Below are 17,184 nucleotides of genomic sequence, written 5' to 3'. Positions count from 1 at the left end.
AACCCTCAGTTTGTTTCCTGAGATTAAGAATTCCTCATATCAGTGAGATCATATGATACATGTCTTTCTCTGATTGACTTATTTCACTCAGCATAACACCCTCCAGTTCCATCCACATCATTGCAAATGGCAAGATCTCATTCCTTTTGATGGCTGCATAATATTCCATTGTGTATATATACCACAACTTCTTTATCCATTCATCTGTCGATGGGCATCTTGGCTCTTTCCACAGTTTGGCTATTGTGGACATTGCTGCTATAAACATCGGGATGCACATACCCCTTTGGATTCCTGCATTTGTATCTTTGGGGTAAATACCCAGTAGTGCAATTGCTGGATCGTAGGGTAGCTCTATTTTCAACTGTTTGAGGAACCTCCATACTGTTTTCCAGAGGGGTTGCACCAGCTTGCATTCCCACCAACAGCGTAGGAGGGTTCCCCTTTCTCCACATCCCCGCCAACATCTGTCGTTTCCTGACTTGTTAATTTTAGCCATTCTGACTGGTGTGAGGTGGAATCTCATTGAGGTTTTGATTTGGATTTCCCTGATGCCGAGCGATGTGGAGCACTTTTTCATGTGTCTGTTGGCCATTTGGATGTCTTCTTTGGAAAAATGTCTGTTCATGTCTTCTGCCCATTTCTTGATTGGATTATTTGTTCTTTGGGTGTTGAGTTTGGTAAGTTCTTTATAGATTTTGGATACTAGCCCTTTATCTGATAGGTCATTTGCAAATATCTTCTCCCATTCTGTCAGTTGTCTTTTGGTTTTGTGGACTGTTTCTTTTGCTGTGCAAAAGCTTTTTATCTTGATGAAATCCCAATAGTTCATTTTCGCCCTGGCTTCCCTTGCCTTTGGCAATGTTTCTAGGAAGAAGTTGCTGCGGCTGAGGTCGAAGAGGTTGCTGCCTATGTTCTCCTTTAGGATTTTGATGGACTCCTGTCTCACGTTTAGGTCTTTCAACCATATGGAGTCTATTTTTGTATGTGGTGTAAGGAAATGGTCCAGTTTCATTCTTCTGCATGTGACTGTCCAATTTTCCCAACACCATTTGTTGAAGAGACTGTCTTTTTTTCCATTGGACATTCTTCCCTGCTTTGTCCAAGATGAGTTGACCATAGAGTTGAGGGTCCATTTCTGGGCTCTCTATTCTGTTGCATTGATCTATGTGTCTGTTTTTGTGCCAGTACCATACTGTCTTGATGATGACAGCTTTGTAATAGAGCTGGAAGTCTGGCATTGTGATGTTGCCAGCCGTGGAGGCTTTTTAAGGAAGAGGGGGATAAATAAATTGGGCCTCGAAGTAAGAATAGAAGTTTTCTAGGTATATGAAGGAGGGGTAGTCTAAACACATGGTCTCAGTCCTGATGTGGTCTCAGTCCCTCTGGGACTGAATGTAGGAATCTGGAAAGCATTCATAAAAGTTATTACCCTGGGTCTCATGTCCAATATTACAACCCTGCCCATATATACAAAGACTCATGTCTCCAATGTCTGTCAAGGCACCTTTGTCCTTATGTAGACAGATAATGACACAGACCTGCTGGGACAGGGGGATCTGTGATTCCCTCATGTCAGCCACACTCAACCCCACATGTGTTTGGTGCGCAGCTTTGTGCACACATGAAGAGTGAGTGTATGTGCACGTACATATACACCCCTGCATGGGTGGGCCTTGTCCTTAGTCTTCTGCCTCTAGTGTATGTGACCACCCACACTTTATTCTCTACGTCAGCCATAACCTGGCCCTGGAGCCCGGGAATAAAGAACTGGCTGACATACTCAAATGTGGCGGTTCTCCCTAGCTTCCTCTTCCGCCCTCTCCAGCCCCTCTCCAAGTCACACTGCCCTTCTCGGTGATGATACATGGGGACAAAGAATTGGGTGCTGTATCTAGGCTGGAGCCAGACATGAACTCTGAGAGAGCTTGCTCTTGTCAAGGCCAGAACCTGGGAGGTTGGGTATTCACCTGTCACATCGCCCTGCATCTAAGCACAATTTCTGCCATTGGCTCTAGCAGTTGGCTTCCTGGAAGTCAGGCCACCAGGAAACTTTTCATCCACATAGGGAAGGAGCAGACGGACATGAGACTGGGGACAGGGAGATGATAGATTTTAGGGGTGTCTCCCCCCCAGGTATGAAGATGACCTCCTTCTCCGTACTGGTATGTGTGAGTCTTGGGTAGTTGGTTGGTGTCCCACTTTGGACAACATGAATATGTCCACAGATTCTATTTATCTCTATTGGCGTCCTTATTGTAGATTTCATTATGGGCATAATGAAATATCAAAATATCCTTGATATTTTCCACTATCATAGAATAAACACTATAAAATTTTGAAATAATAAAATGAGCATGGTAAGGAAGACATCAAAAATTTGTACATGACAAAGGAGCAATATCCCTAATAAATAAAAAGCTCCTGCAAGTTAATAAGAAAAAGACAAGTACTCTAAATAAAAAATAAGCATATGCTAAGAACAGGTAATTCACAAAATACATCTGAATATCCTATAAACATGAAAACACACTGAACTTCACAAATAATCTGAGAAATGCTAGTAGAAACAGATCACTTGTTACCCGGAAGATTGGCAATGATTAAAAATTAAAAAATAACTGATTTCCTCAAGGTGGTAGGGAAGTGAAACTCTCATGCACCTCTCATGCACTGTGGGAGGTCAATGTAAATTCATACACCTTTTCTGGAGACACAATGTGAGAAAGTTTATCTAAATTTTAAATGTATGCACCATTTAAGCCGGTGCTTCTACCTCTAGCCATTTATCCTAAGGTAATAAGTGGACAGATTCCCAAAGGTGTAGGTACAAGGCTATGCATCATAGCGTTGTGGATAGGAAAAAAAACCGAAACGAGAAAATAACAAATTCCCTCTATGGGAATAGTTAAATAGATTCTGATAAAATGGTTAAGAAGGGTGATGGAAATATGTTTTCAGGGGCACAGAAAGAGCTCCTGCATATGGGAGTAAGAAAGCAAGCCAGGTGGTGTACTAGCATGATCCATGTGTAAAATAATGCCCACTTGTATGGGGGTCAGCAAATAACGAAAGGGCTGAATGTTGGTGGTAGTGGTCTCTGAGTGCTGAGACATCGAGGGGTTTTTAGTTTCTTCTTTGGACGTTTCTGAAGGTGTAAATCTGTCCACCACAAGCATGCCTTATCTCCATCAACCTAAAAATAAAAAATTGTGGCCATAGCTCTGTTGTGTTTGCTGTTGCTGGTTTGCCTGAAGTGAAATCTACAATATGGAAGTACATGAGATAAACCGAATGTGCGGACACATTCACTCTGCGCAGTGTGGGACGCCAGCCGACTGCCCAAGACTCACACGCACCAGGGTGAAGAAGGAGGTCATTTGCAGATTCCTGGGTAAGACAGCCATCTCCTTCCGTAGATGGGACATTGGCTTCATCTCAGAAAAGAGAGTGTGCTTCCTTCCTCTTTGCTCGTGGCTGGAGTCTCCTCCTTTCTTGCCTTTGCCTCTCTGATGGGCCTTTGAACCCGTTGGGCTCATCTGTAATGATCTGTAATCAAACAGTCTGCAAGACTCTCATTCATTGGGGGCCTTTGGCGGGAGTTGAAGAGCAGCAGGACTAGGGGTGTGGGCAGCCTAGGTGATAGGGAAAGACAGTCCTGGCTGGGAAAGCCTGTCCTCCGGCATTCTCCTGTGCCATTATCTTGGACACCAATACTTGGAGTGAGACCAAAAGGGAGGTGGAATTCCCCTGTGACACAGAGAGGGTCTGGAATGGTGGGCCTGGCCAGGAGGGCTGATGAGCTGGACTTGTTAACCCTTTGATGCCCTATTTGGATACAATAACCACGGGTCTCTTGTATATATATATCTCTCTGCCCCGTGGTCAAATCATATATCCCATTATCAGGCATGTGCCTAGATTTTGTTGGGGGAAATCTGGCGCCTGCCCCTTTAAAAGTTTAATCTTCTTCACCCGTGGTGAGAAAAAGAGAGGGAAGGAAGTTGGTATTTAGGTATGAGTGTGAGCAAGTGGTTGTGTGAAGGAGTGGGGGGGTGGGTGCATGCTGGGGGACCCCGAGATATTTTCTTTCTTGCCTGTTTTTTCCACCCTATTTCTTTTTCCTCCATGTCAACACCAAACAAGACAGGACTAAAATTAATGGGGAAAGCAGCAATTAGCAAATTAGGTTAGCGGCGTGTTGCCGAGTGGCACGGCTGCCAGGTGCGGGGTCTCTGGCAGGATATTTATTAGGGCCTGTCAGAGAAGTGACGTTTTGATAAATGGAGTTGGGTAATCAGCCCCTCTATGACAGCAAGCATTGTGAGGCCTCAGCGTGCGCCCTGCAGAAGCCAACCTTTGTTATGATTTTTTAAATTTTAACCTGCACAAAAGTAACGCAACAGCAGCACCCACTGCCACAGGGAGCAGCCTGGAACCCCAACCCTCCCGTCCGGGGCGGGTCGCGGGTCTTGCCCGGCCTTTCCCTTTGGAACGAGCCCCTGGAAAACTTGGCCAAAGGCAACCGGTGTAGGAGAGCCTGTCTGAGTTTTAGAAATGCCCATGAGTTGAGATATGAAAAATACAAGTGGGTTTTAGAGAAGAGTTTCCACTGGGCTTGTCTGCAAGGGTGACCATTTGCTGAGGTGCCAGAGCGCTGGGAGCAGGGCCGGGGGTCCGCTGCTGGGAGCCCGGGAGGGTGGCTCTGTGGGGTCGTGGAAAGGCTCTGAGAAGGTCTTCCTCAAGATTCCTGCTGCGGGAACTCCTCCCTCTGGCAAACACACGCTGCTTGGCTTTCCTCTACAATGACCAGCTTCCTGGAGGGAGGTTTCAGTAACCAGGTGCGGGGCAGTGCGTCCAGCCAGTGACAGGGTTCGGGGCGGGGAGGACCGGGTCCCTGGTCTGAACTGGGTCATGGCCATGTCCAGAAGCCCTGCCATTCCCAGCAGGTTCCGTCAAGGCCCTGGCTCCCTGTGAATAGAGTCCCTGCCTCTATTTCCTGGCCTTAAGCCCTCAATGCTGGGGTGATCTTATGTCCACCAAGTCCTAGCCCTCCTCAGCTCCCCGCTGAGCACTATTTCTCTGGCGCTGGTCACGTGGCCGCACTCCCAACCTGCAGTTGACAGAGTGACGCATGTGTATGGAGTCTCAGGTGTTGGAGTCCTGCTCTGCCCTCATTTGCTTGGCTGGGGCCCTGACTCCTGGCCCTCTCTTAACCCTTCTCCATCCCACTGGCCCCTGTCTCTCTGTCCCCAGCCACTGTCTTGTGTCTCACTTTGGACTGGACCCAACTGGATGTGGATCAAGGCTGAGAGGGGCTAAATTTGCTATATCTCTTTGCACATTGGATCCTGGACCGCTGACCTGCCCACGTGGGGGCCAGGACCACAGCCCGGAGGTCGGCCCCCAGCCTGCCCAGTGCCAGCTTCCTCTTCCTCCCCACCTGCCTCCTGCTGAGTTTCCGGGAGCTGCAAGCCTGGACCTGCCCCGGTTATGACTTGTGCCGGTGCCTGGGTCTGGGCTAACCTCCAGCAGATGTGTCCCAAAGGCAGACTCAGGTCTCACCTTTCCCTAACAACGTGGCTGTGAGTGAGAATGGCAATGTAGGTGCTCCAAGGGAGGAGGTGAGCATGGTGACTGCTTGTTCCCAGTATTGGCCACCAGTGTTTCCCGTCTTGTCCCCATAGTGACCCCGAGTCTCTGGACTTTTCTTGGGACTTGGAACCAGCGGCTTTTCTTGGTTTCTTGGAACCAGCAGCTAATAATAGAGCCAGTCCCCTTCCCAGTCTGCCCCGGGGCTCATGCAGCCCCATCTCGCCGGAGGAAAACGGAGCCACTGGTAATGGATTTCTGGGCTCACACCTTGGCGGGGGAGGGGGAAGGTATGACGCCCTCAACGCCACCTCCAGTAGTCTGGATTTGGGGTGAAGGGTCATGTAAGCCACCTCCACACTTATTTGCTAGCACCTTCCTAACATTCTGCCAAACACGGTTCTTGTCACTGTTGGTTAGGGCTTGTACAGGGAAGGGCAGGCTCCTGAGCTGGACTGAAGAGGGATCCCTTCACATGACTCACGTTCCTATTTCTGTCCAAACAATCCTATATTTGACAGGAGGGGCCACACAATTCCACATGGCTTTTCCCTGTGCTGGGGCCCATGCTGATGCAAGGGGTCCTTTGAGCCTCAATGTGTGACACTAGAATGAGCCCTGTTGAAATTCTTCTGTTGGTTTCCTCCCAACCTTTCCAGTTTGTTGGGATCATTTTGATTCTGTCAAGTCAGTTACTTCTCAACTTTTGGAAAGGAAGTGTTCACCTTCTAAGTCCTCACCCAAGTGACTTACAAAGTTACAGAGAACATGGCCAAGAACTGAGTCTGTGGCCCACTTCCAAACTCTCCAGTAATCCCCAGGCACTCCCTAGGTGAGGTCCTGTTGGTAACAACTAACTAACATCAGTACCAGGAAAATGATTTTCTGAAGGACTTTTATGTGCATTTTTCACTTGGCTGTCACGATATCCCTGTGATCAACTCAGCAGGTTTTATTTAGGGCCTCCCTGTTCGAGGCAAGAAAACAGATGAGGATTTACCCCATTCTTCTGCTAGTAAGTACTAGAACATGAGCCAACCCAGGCCTTTTTTTCAAATCAGTCATGCTAGTTTATTGGTTTTGTCTAAACTAAACAACATGACTTATTTTTATTAGTAACTCTTGGAAAGGTAGCACACAAACGGAGCCCACTGATCCTACATGTGCAGCTTGATGAGTTTTCACAAACTGAACATTCTTGCGTGACCAGCACCCAGACCAAGGACAAAGCTCCCCCCCCACCATCCTGAATTCCAACAGCGTGGATTGGTTTTGCCCATTTTTGAACTTTATATACAGGGAAACATACAGTTTCAAACTCTTGTTTCTGGCTTTGTTCATTCACATTATCTTTATTATTATTCATTCTCTTTGCTGTAGGGTATCCCCTGGTGTGAGCACACTATAATGTATTTATCCATTCTTCCGTGGATGGGCATTTCTGGCAATAGTGAACAGTGCTGCTGTGAACATTCTAGAACATGCCTCGTGGTGAACCTGGTTCGTTTTTTCTGTTGGGTATATACCTAGGACTGGAACTGTAGGGTTGTAGGAGTGTGTACTGCACCCAGGTCTTTGACTTTAAAACCTGTCTTGTAGCGGGGCGCTGGGGTGGCTCAGTCAGTTAAGCATCTGACTCTTGATTTCAGCTCAGGTCTTGATCTCAGGGTCATGAATTCAAGCCCTGCATTGGGCTCCACACTGGGTGTGGAGCCCACTTAAAAAAAAACCAAAAACCCTGTCTTATATCATATTCTCCCCTTCCCTTATTTATTCTGTTAATGCTTCCAAGAAACGTTGAAAGGGCAAGTTCTCCTGTCTTGCTTGACTTCAAGTAGTTGCGTGAAGGTAGAACCCAGCCGTATGCCACGTATAACCTTAGTTTAAGCCAAACCCTCCCACGGCGCTCCTTTTGCACGGCCGGTCCTTACGCTCCTGTCTCTGCTTCAGCCTCACTGGCCTGATGCTGCCCCTCCAGCCTGGCACACACGCCTTGGGTCTCGGCGCACACGCCTTGGGTCTCGGCACACGTTTCTTCAGCCCAGGATGCTCTCACCCCGGCTATGTGCTGGCTGCCTTCCCACCTCCTTCCATCTTAGCCCTGAGGTCTCCTTCCCCAAGCACCCTACCTGATGCTCTGCCTCACTCCTTGGCAGTCTGTCTCCTTAGCTTGCCTTGGTTTTTCTCCATGAGTTCATGGCCATTGCTTGCCCTGTACACGTTGCCTAGCAGCGTGCTGGCTCCCACCTTATGCAGCCCTCACCCCCCAGGACGCGGCTTCCTCCTCTTTCATTCCCACAGCGTCCACAGTGTGAGCTCAGTGCCTGCCTGCCGTGGCCCCTCCACAAATACGTGTAGACTGAATCCCTGCTGAAGCACAGATGTTATCAGTCCCACGTGTGGACACCTTGTCAGCAAGGAAACTGGAGTGACGTCATCTGACGTTTTCTGGGGAGGGGCACGAGGTCTTGGTAATTGCCTCATTCTTCATAAATTCGTTGTTAGCTGACCAGTTAATGAGACCTAGGCTTTTTCTTGGGATTGAATCTGACTCTTTCCTTTTCTGGGGAAGTCCAAACATTATTTATCTTCTGGCCTCTCTCACATTCTTCTTGGTGTCTCAGAGGCCTCCGCCCTGTCTGCGATGCACCTGCCAGGTGCAGGGCATTGTCCTGGGCCTTGAGGGTGCAAAAGCACAGAGAATACTTTCTCTGCTTCTGGAGCTTTCTCAGGAGTCAGTGTTGGGGAGAGACCTGCAGCCAAAGTGACAGTGGCCCAGTGAAGCTGCGTGTGGTGACAATTGTGACTGGGGGGCAGGGAATATGGTGGGATGGGCTATGGGCAATGCGGGCAGGGGGGTTTGCAGACTCTGGTGGGAGGTTTTCTTGCTATGGACCGTACATTCAACAGATATTTATCAAGCTCCTACTATGTGGCGGATGCTTTGCTGAGCACTGGGGATGCTATTGTGATGCGGACAAATGCAGATCCTGTCTTTATGGAGTACTCAGCCTAGTGAGGATAATAAACAAACAAGTAAGCAAATAAATTAAAAGAATATTTTGCTTGTGATGAATGCTAAGAAGGAAATAAACATGGTGCTGAGATTCCAGCTGCGGGGAGAAGAATTATTTTTTTACTTTTTCATTTATTTTTTAATGTTATCATTGAGAGAAGCTGAGCCAGGTGTGCAGGGCTGGCTCTCTGCTATTTTTTTTTTTTTTTTTTGAGTAGGCTCTATGCCTAGCGTGGAGCCCAACATGGGGCTTGAACTCACAACGCTGAGATTGAGACCTGAGCTGAGATCAAGAGTCAGACACTTAACCGACTCAGCCGCCCAGGTGCCCCGAGAATTCTTTAGATGGGTGGTGCCAGTGAAGGCCTCTCTGAGGGCCTCCAAGACGCTGGCCATGGAAGATGAGGAAGGTCACTTCAGGCCCCGGCAGAATCCCCGTGGTGGGAAGGGCTTGCTGTGTTACAGCAATTGAGAGACATTGAGTGGGAAAGGGAGAGGGTGGCGCCCCATGAGGTGGGTGGGGCAGGAGGGAGCCCACCATTCAGGGCCTTATAGGAATGGGAGGCCATCAGGGTTTCTTCAAGGGCAGTGAGAGGCATTTTGGGGGAAAAGCATGGAATTATTTTCATTTTGCAAAGCTCCCTGTGGCTACAACATGGAAAACGGACTGCTGGGGGCAAGTGGAAAAGTGGGCAGATGGGAGGGGAGGTTGCTACAGGTGTTCTGGAAGAAAGGATGGTGGCCTGGGCTGTGGGGAGAAGTGGTGGGGTGTCAGGTGTGTTTGGGAATTTGCGTCAATAGGACTTACTGGACGAGACGGATGAAGTTGGGGAGGAAGCAGAAATGGTTCTAGTTGCCGGTGTGAGCATCTACATGGGTGCTGGTACCATTTAAGGAGGAACACACTGACACTTGCTGAACACACTGACACCATGATGCTCTTAGCAGTGAGTGGTGAGTTATCTCCCCATCACCGGAGTCCCCAGGAGAAATCTATGTGCCTTTCTTTTGCAGTCGTGAAGCACCCAGAGCCTGCCAGGCAGGTCCCATGCTGGGTGGGCCTCTATTGTTCCCAGGCTTTGTCCAGGTGGTGCAAATGAATCATTTCAGAAATGAATCAAACATCCCTGCTTTTAAGAAGCTCACCGTCTAACTCAGCCTTGTGACCAAACCCCGATCCATTAGTAATGGCTGGTGCTCTGTGTGGAGAAGAAACTTGGGTCTGGCCTTTATGGGAGAGAGTGTTATACTCAATCAGCAATGTCTGCCATGGACACGGGATGGGAGAAGTGGTATCACTGTGTCTGCTTGGCCTGTGTTCCAGGGTAAACCTCCACACTCCCCATGAAGTGGACATGGCTCTCAGAATCAGCCCAACTTGGGGCAGGTTTCCCTGATGCACGGTTAATAAATGTTTTTTCCATAGAGGAAGAACATGCAGACTCTGGAGTCAGCAAATGCTAGCCTACAGGTTCATGCTCTGGTCACCACTCATATACTGTGTAACCTTGGGCAGTTTTTATCACCTCTCTGGGTCTCAGTTTCTTCATCTGAAAAATGGGAATAACTCAACCCCTGGCTCGCAGAATCATGAGGATTACTTGGGGTTGTTTCTGGCACCTAATAGGTCCTAAAAATGTAGGTTGCAAACTACTGTAGAAACGTTGAATCTGCATGTGGAGCCGTACGTAGACTGGAGGGAGAGTTCTGTCCTGACCCCAGCAAAGCCTGGGCACACACGTCATCCAGCTACACCTGTCCATACCCGAGTGAGCAAGGCAGCTTTGACCTTCCCACAGCTACAGGGGCTTTTAGGAGCACTGATTTGGGTTCTGTGTGGTGGGGAGGGCGTTGACCTTGGGCGGAGTACAGGGACAATTGGGCTGGTCCTATGTTATCAGTGGTATGGGGCCATGTGGAAGGGCCAGATGATTGTGTTTCTGGATACCAGGGGATTTGGACCAGAGGCTGCATCTTTCAGGCTCCTGGCCTGACAAGTGTCCCAAATCATAACAGAAACCAGGACTTAGGCCCCATGGATCGGATTCACATTTTTACATTTTGCCCCTGTTCCTATCATCACCAGAACTGTCACCGCCGTAACAACGAGAAGTAGCAACAGTAGCCTGCCCTGAAGGAAGCTCCATACCGTTCCCCTCATTATGGATCACCAATGCCTAGTGCAGTGCCTGGCATAACTATCTACTATTTCTAGATAATTATTATTACCACTATTAAAAAGAATAGCAGCTAACATTGAAAACATGTTTATGTTCATGTCTCATAGAGTTCTCACGACAGCCTTATGCTTTATGGCAAGGAGTTGGCCAACTATAGCCCATACGCCAAATCCAGCCTGTGGCTTATTTTGCAGGCCCACAAGCTAACAATGGTTTTGATGTTTTTCAAGGATTTTAAACCAAACCAAACAAAGAAGACTATAAGAGGCCATCAGTCCCACAAAGCATTGAATATTTACTCTTTGGCTCTTTGCCAAACTCTGATACAGAGTATTTGTTAGGATGGGCTGGGTTATGCCGCAGTGACAAGCAGCTTGCAACTTCAAGGCTTAGCCTAACAAAGGTTTGTCTCTTGCTGACTTAATGTCAGCTGTGGGTCTGTGCCACCCTCCAGGGCATCTTTCTGCCAGGTGGTTGGGCTGTTCTGACCCTGCAGCTCTAATACCCTAACATGAGGCCGCTTGGTTGTCATGGCAGAAGAGAGAGACTAGGAAGCTCACGGGGGCCTCTCGTTGCTTCACTCACGTGACTCTTGCTACTTGCATGTATATTTCATTAACTAGAACTTGTCCCATGGCCCTGCCCTACCTATGCGGGGCTGAGAACTATAAAGAAGCACCCAGAATGATCTAGAACGAGGTGAAGAAACTGAACTTCAGAGAGGTGAATCTCTTGTTGGAGGTTTTGCAACAAGGAAAAGGCAGAACAAAGACACACACCAGGCAAGTGTGATGTCCAAAACCCGTGATCTCATCTGTTCTCTTCTCCTTCCTTTATATTCTCCTTGTCCTGGCTGCAAACTCCATTAAACATCTCCCTGCTTTCAAGTGGCTCAGACAGAGTGTGCCCATGGTTGCTGGCACATCTCCCAGAGAAGTCCTTTTAGCTCTGCACCCCCTCCCCCAGCCTCTGTCTCCTGGCTCTGGCCCCAATGGGGGTGGAAGGTGCCACGGCCTGAGTAACTCATGGCTCCATTGGCTCCCTGCAGTGATGAATGACACCCATCCATCGTGGGCCCTGCTGACGGCTGAGCTCATCCATCATGGCCCGGCGCTCCCAGGTGATGTATTAGTGCCCGGAGAATGGATTGCTCAATAGCCAGTCTGGTTGGGAAGGAAACCGAGCCAAAGAGTGGATTCAATCTAATTACCTGCTCACCCTGGCCAGGCTGAGAGGTACTTTGGCAGCCCCTCTTGGGCTCCCTGCAGAAATATGACTTGCAGTTTTTGAGCCACCAGGTCATTCCCAACTCATTGCTGATGAACAGGGCATGATTTTGAAGGCAAAAAAATTCCAGGAGGAGCTATGAGCAGAGTTGCTCGGTGTTGGAGACCCAGGCAGGCTAGGTGAGTCTTCTGAGGATGAGTAAGGTGTGGGCCCAATGATACTGGGGCGAGGAATCACTGAGAGGGATCAGAGGTGCTGGGTCAGTAGAAAAGTCAGTGGCCAAGGCTGTGAGCTCCGCAGCCATGTAGACTTGGGTTTGTGCCCTATTTCTGTCACCTGCTGTGTGATCTCAGGCAAATCATTTAACCTCTCTGAACCTCAGTTTCATTTTCTATAAAATGGGACTGGTTGTGAGGATTCAATGGGAATCACTCCCTCCCTCCCTCTCTCTCTCTTTTTTCAAAGGCCAAGTGTAGTAAGCTACAGTAAGTGGTGATGATGGTGGTGACGATAACATTGATAATTACAATTAAAAACTCAAGTTGTTCTCCCTCCTCCTTGTCACTTAGAGGTTGGACTATTGCCAGGGAGGCACTGGTGGGTAATGATGGCTGCAGATCATTTGCTACTCCCCCACTGAGAGATGGAATGACTAGTCTATGACTGCTTCAACCAGTAGAATGTGGAGTTCGGGGCCTAGCTAGCCTTTAAAAGAACCGGACCCCTCCACTTCTTTTTTCTTGGAACACTCGCACTTGGGGAAACCAGCTGCTCTGCAAGGAACCCCGTTCCCCTGGGACTGACTGCCATGCGGTGGGGAAGCCCAAGCTATTCCCCTGGGGAGGCCAAGTGGAGAGAGAGATGCCCACATAGCCCCCATCTCTTCCAGCCATCCCAGCTGAGGTGTCAAACGTGTGGGTGAAAAAGTCATTGTAGGGGTCCGGCCCAGTTGAGCCTTCAGATGACAGCACCAGCCACCATATAACTGCAACTGCCTGAGAGACCCCCAGTGAGAACTGCGAGTCATCCCACAGAAACATGAGAATGGTCCATTGTTACTTTAAGCTCCTTGGTTTTGAGGTGGTTTATTATGCATCAGTATAGAGCTGGCATATCAGGAAAGGTAAGACTCTGTCTTCTTTAGAATATGAGCCTTAAGGATAGGATGGGGCTGCAGCTGCCACACCCTTAGGAGGGGACAGCCTACTTTACCTGAGGACACAACTGAGAAGTGAGCAAAATCAAGAGACTGAGAGAGAAAGATAGGGTTCTGGCCAAAGCATCCCTTGAAATCTGCTGTGTTTCAGATAAATTCTGTGTTTTAGATGTCTCATTTGTATGAGCCAATATGTTCCTTTTCTCCCCCCTTATGCTATTTTGAATTGGGTTTTTTTCACAACCACAAAAGTTTGGATGAACACACTCACAGTCCACAGGTGATCAATTCATGACACCCAGGCCACCTGTTTTGATGTTCTGTGGCCTCGATAGGCATGTTAATAAATCCCAACACTCTTTCTCACAAAGCCTAACTTGGCTTGAGAATCCTCAACACAGAGTTCCAGGCAGTGAATCAGATGAAATCAGATGAAATTAGATGAAGAGGCACCTGTTATCCTCAAAGGAACATCAGGTGACTTGGGTTTGTGCCTTTCTGGACCCTGTGGCTGGAGGCCTGACACCTGCTTAGCTTTGTCAGCCCTGTTCTTACCAGCAAGTCTTTCTCTGGGAACCAGGGCCCAGGCCTTTCATGCCCATCTGCTGCCTGGATCCTGCTCCTAAAATTAACCAAAGTCTTAGGATTTTTGACTCTACTGCCTACTTGATGGACCCAAAGTCACCTATGTCCTCATGCTGCCACCCAGGACCTCCATTCTCCAGGTGGTTGTAGACACAGCCCTGCTGTGTTTCTCTCTGCACGGGGAAGCCCCCCCGCCAACGGGAATAATCCTAGCCTGGTTTGTTCATGTTTTCTGCCCTTTCCCCAGACAATTTTCAGTGAATTTCTAACAGCAGCCACCACCAACATCACACAGCTTGGGTTTTTCCCTCCAGATGTCCCATTGAAGGCTGACATAGTACCCTTTCTATCTATTCTCCTAACTTCAGCCAGGGTGGTCTTTCAAAATGTAAACGAGATTATATTACTGTCTGCTCATAACTCTGCACTGGCCTGCCATTGCACTTAGCCGACATTCCAGAAATGCCTGCTTACCACGGCTTTCAGGGCTCTGCATGGCTGGTATCTGTCAGCACCTCCAGGTCCAGGCCGAACAACCACTTCCTGACCGTTTGCACTGAAACCACCTGAGCCTCTCCCACTTGGTGGAATGGCCCATTCTTTCTCCTGCCACGGTGCCTTTGCACATGATGTTCCCATTGCCCTTTGCCCTTCATGTCCTTAATTCCTACTCATCCTTCAGGTCTCATCTCAGCTGCCACTTTCATGGGGAAGCCCTTATTAATCTAGATTATGTTAACTCCCTCTATATGGAAGAGCCAGCTCTAATGAAAGAGCTAACAATATACAGCACTTCCTTTGTGCTGAGAACTGTTAAAAGTCCTTTATACATATTATATCATGTCCTCCTCACATCAACCCTGGGAGATTGATGTTCTTATCTGTTTTACAGATGACGGGCCTGAGGCACATGTTACATGCCCAGGTACCTCTGCTTCATACCACTTCACAGAGCTGGATTTTGCGTTTATTCGTGCTTTTTCAAGAGAGTGTTTATTGCCCGCCCCCATGTGAGACCCCCGACAAGCAGGGACGGCATCTGTTTTTGCTGGTCACCTTCTCGTTAGTGCCTGGCACAGCTGTAGATTTCCACCGACCCCTCGGGCTGCTCTGAGCCCCAGGGGACTTCTCTGTCATTGACGCTGGTCCCCAATGCCCCAGTGGCGGTCCCTTTTTGTGCACAGATTTATGACGGGCAGGAGCATCTAAGGCAGGCAGCGGGGGTGCCACTGTCTGACTTCGAGGCGGCCTCTCAGCGGTGAGCGGTGGGCCCTGCGGAAGGACTCGGGGAAAGCGGGTGTTTGGGATTAAGGACCAGCTGAGCGCAGGGAGCAGGGGCGGGCAGCGTGGAGGACAGCTGCTGGGGTGAAACCAGGGCCGTGGAGGCCAAGCCCTGCGACTGATTCCCCGGATGGCTGGAGCGGAGCTCTGAGAGCAGCCTTGGTGGTGACAGTGACTGAGCTCACTGCCACGGCGTCTGCAGCCTGGGTCAGGCCGTTGAGGGCACACAAGGAGCACGTCGTGTGCGTGCCGTGTGTGTGTGCGCGCATGTGTGGTTGTGTGCCTGTGGTGCGAGGGCTGTGACTTTATGTGCTTGTGTGTGCATTCATTTGAGCCAAAGGACATTGCTGCCAGAGTGGCAGTTTCAGGGGGCTCAGCAGAAGGCAGGTGCACGTGGACGGCTCTGGCTCAGGTTAAGGGGTTGCCTATACACGGACACAACGAGTTCAGGCTGCACGTACAGGGCTAGTGCTGTGAGGGCAAGTGAGCATGACCTGTCCAGAGGTGACTCTGTGAGCGTGTGTGTGTGTGTGCGCGCGCGTGTGTATGTATGATGGTGATGAGCTAGATTAAGGTGTCAGGACTAGTTTGCTACTTCTAGATAATGACATGTGCCCTACAGTAATGGATGAGGGGCCGTACATCCTCCAATAAGTGAGTGGCCCAGGGGCCAGGTGGGTCCTTCATGATACACTGGACTTCTTTTCCCGCTGTCCCTCTCTCCCAACTTGTGGGCACAAGAGAGCCCCAAGGCTCCCCCAGGCACTGTTTTTGACCAGACTGCGAACACTACACTCTGACTCAGCTCACAGAGCCTTCATACCTACCACTGTAGGGACATTTCATACCTCCTGGAGAGAGAACCCCAAAGAGTCAATAGAATTGTCTTCTGGAAGATGAGGAAACAGGCTTGCAGGAGTTAAGTAACCATGGAATGGCATAAACACGCACAAACATAATGGATAGGGTACAGTCCATGGAGTCAAATCCTGGGCTAGCCCTTACTAGCTGTGTAACTCTGGTAAAAATCACTTAAATTGATTTCCCATGTAAATTTTACCCGGCACAATGCCTGACACAACATAGGCTTCGCTGCTCTAGAGTTAGGTTGAAATAAGAACTTCATAGTCAAAAACCATTTATGAATGTCTACTGCAGGAATTATTTTTGTGACTCACCCATATTTCTGGTTCTCAGCCTCCTGGACAGATGGTAGGCTTGTACGTCCCTGTCCTTTTTGAATTTAGGTGTGACCATGTGACTTGTGTTGGCCAATGAAGTGAGAGCCAAATGGCCGGGGTGGGCATTCCTGGGAGGGAGGTTTAGAAGTTAGTGCATCAGGCGCCATGTTTTCTTTCACTGGCTTTGGCAAAATGAAGTTCTGGAGATGGAATGTCCCTCAGGCTGAAGATCCTAGGGAGCAGAGGCCCAGTGACCTATGATTGACGTGTGGTGTAGTAAGAACTAAAACTTTGTTTGGACCCAGAGATTTTGGGGTTGTATGTTACCTGGTTAATCCCACCTGACCCATTTAATATACACTGAGACCCTCCACCAGTTTGGTCTTTTAGTCTACCTGTGGGATAAAGACTTACCCTGATTTCACAAATGACAAAACAGTCTTGAGGTCTGCAAGTTTTATCTTCAGTCAGTAAACAGGATCAGCCTTTCAATGTAAAAAAGTGACATTTGGGACCTTTGGTTACAAGAAGGATGCGGAGGTTCAAGAATGGTGGCCTAGTCTCAGAAACATTTCTGGAGAGCGATGGGCCAAGGGAGAGAGAATGGACTCTCCTACATGGAGAAGAATCTGCACAATATTTTCTGATCTGATCCAGATAATGAAGGAAGCCCCAAGGTAGGTGAAGGTGTTGATAGAGATTTCTACTTGCCCATCTCCTGTGGGAAATTCACCCAATAAAGTGCACAACACGGAATAACTTACTTTCATTTTTTAGAGTTGCACAAGTTATAGATGATCTGTGTGTAACACAGAATTCAGAGAAATGGAAGATTAAAAAATAAGAATCTGAACGTTATATAGCCGGAATCACACCATATTTAGTTGCTTTCAGGCTGGCTTCTTTTATTTGGTAATATGCCTTTAAGTTTCCTCCACATCTTTTCATGGCTTGATGGCTCATTTC

The sequence above is a fragment of the Callorhinus ursinus genome, unplaced genomic scaffold (genome assembly GCF_003265705.2).
Source record: "Callorhinus ursinus isolate GAN/ISIS: 27379988/994484 unplaced genomic scaffold, GSC_fseal_2.0 scaffold38, whole genome shotgun sequence".
NCBI classification, from domain to species: domain Eukaryota; kingdom Metazoa; phylum Chordata; class Mammalia; order Carnivora; family Otariidae; genus Callorhinus; species Callorhinus ursinus.
Note: the sequence above shows the minus strand (reverse complement) of the source record.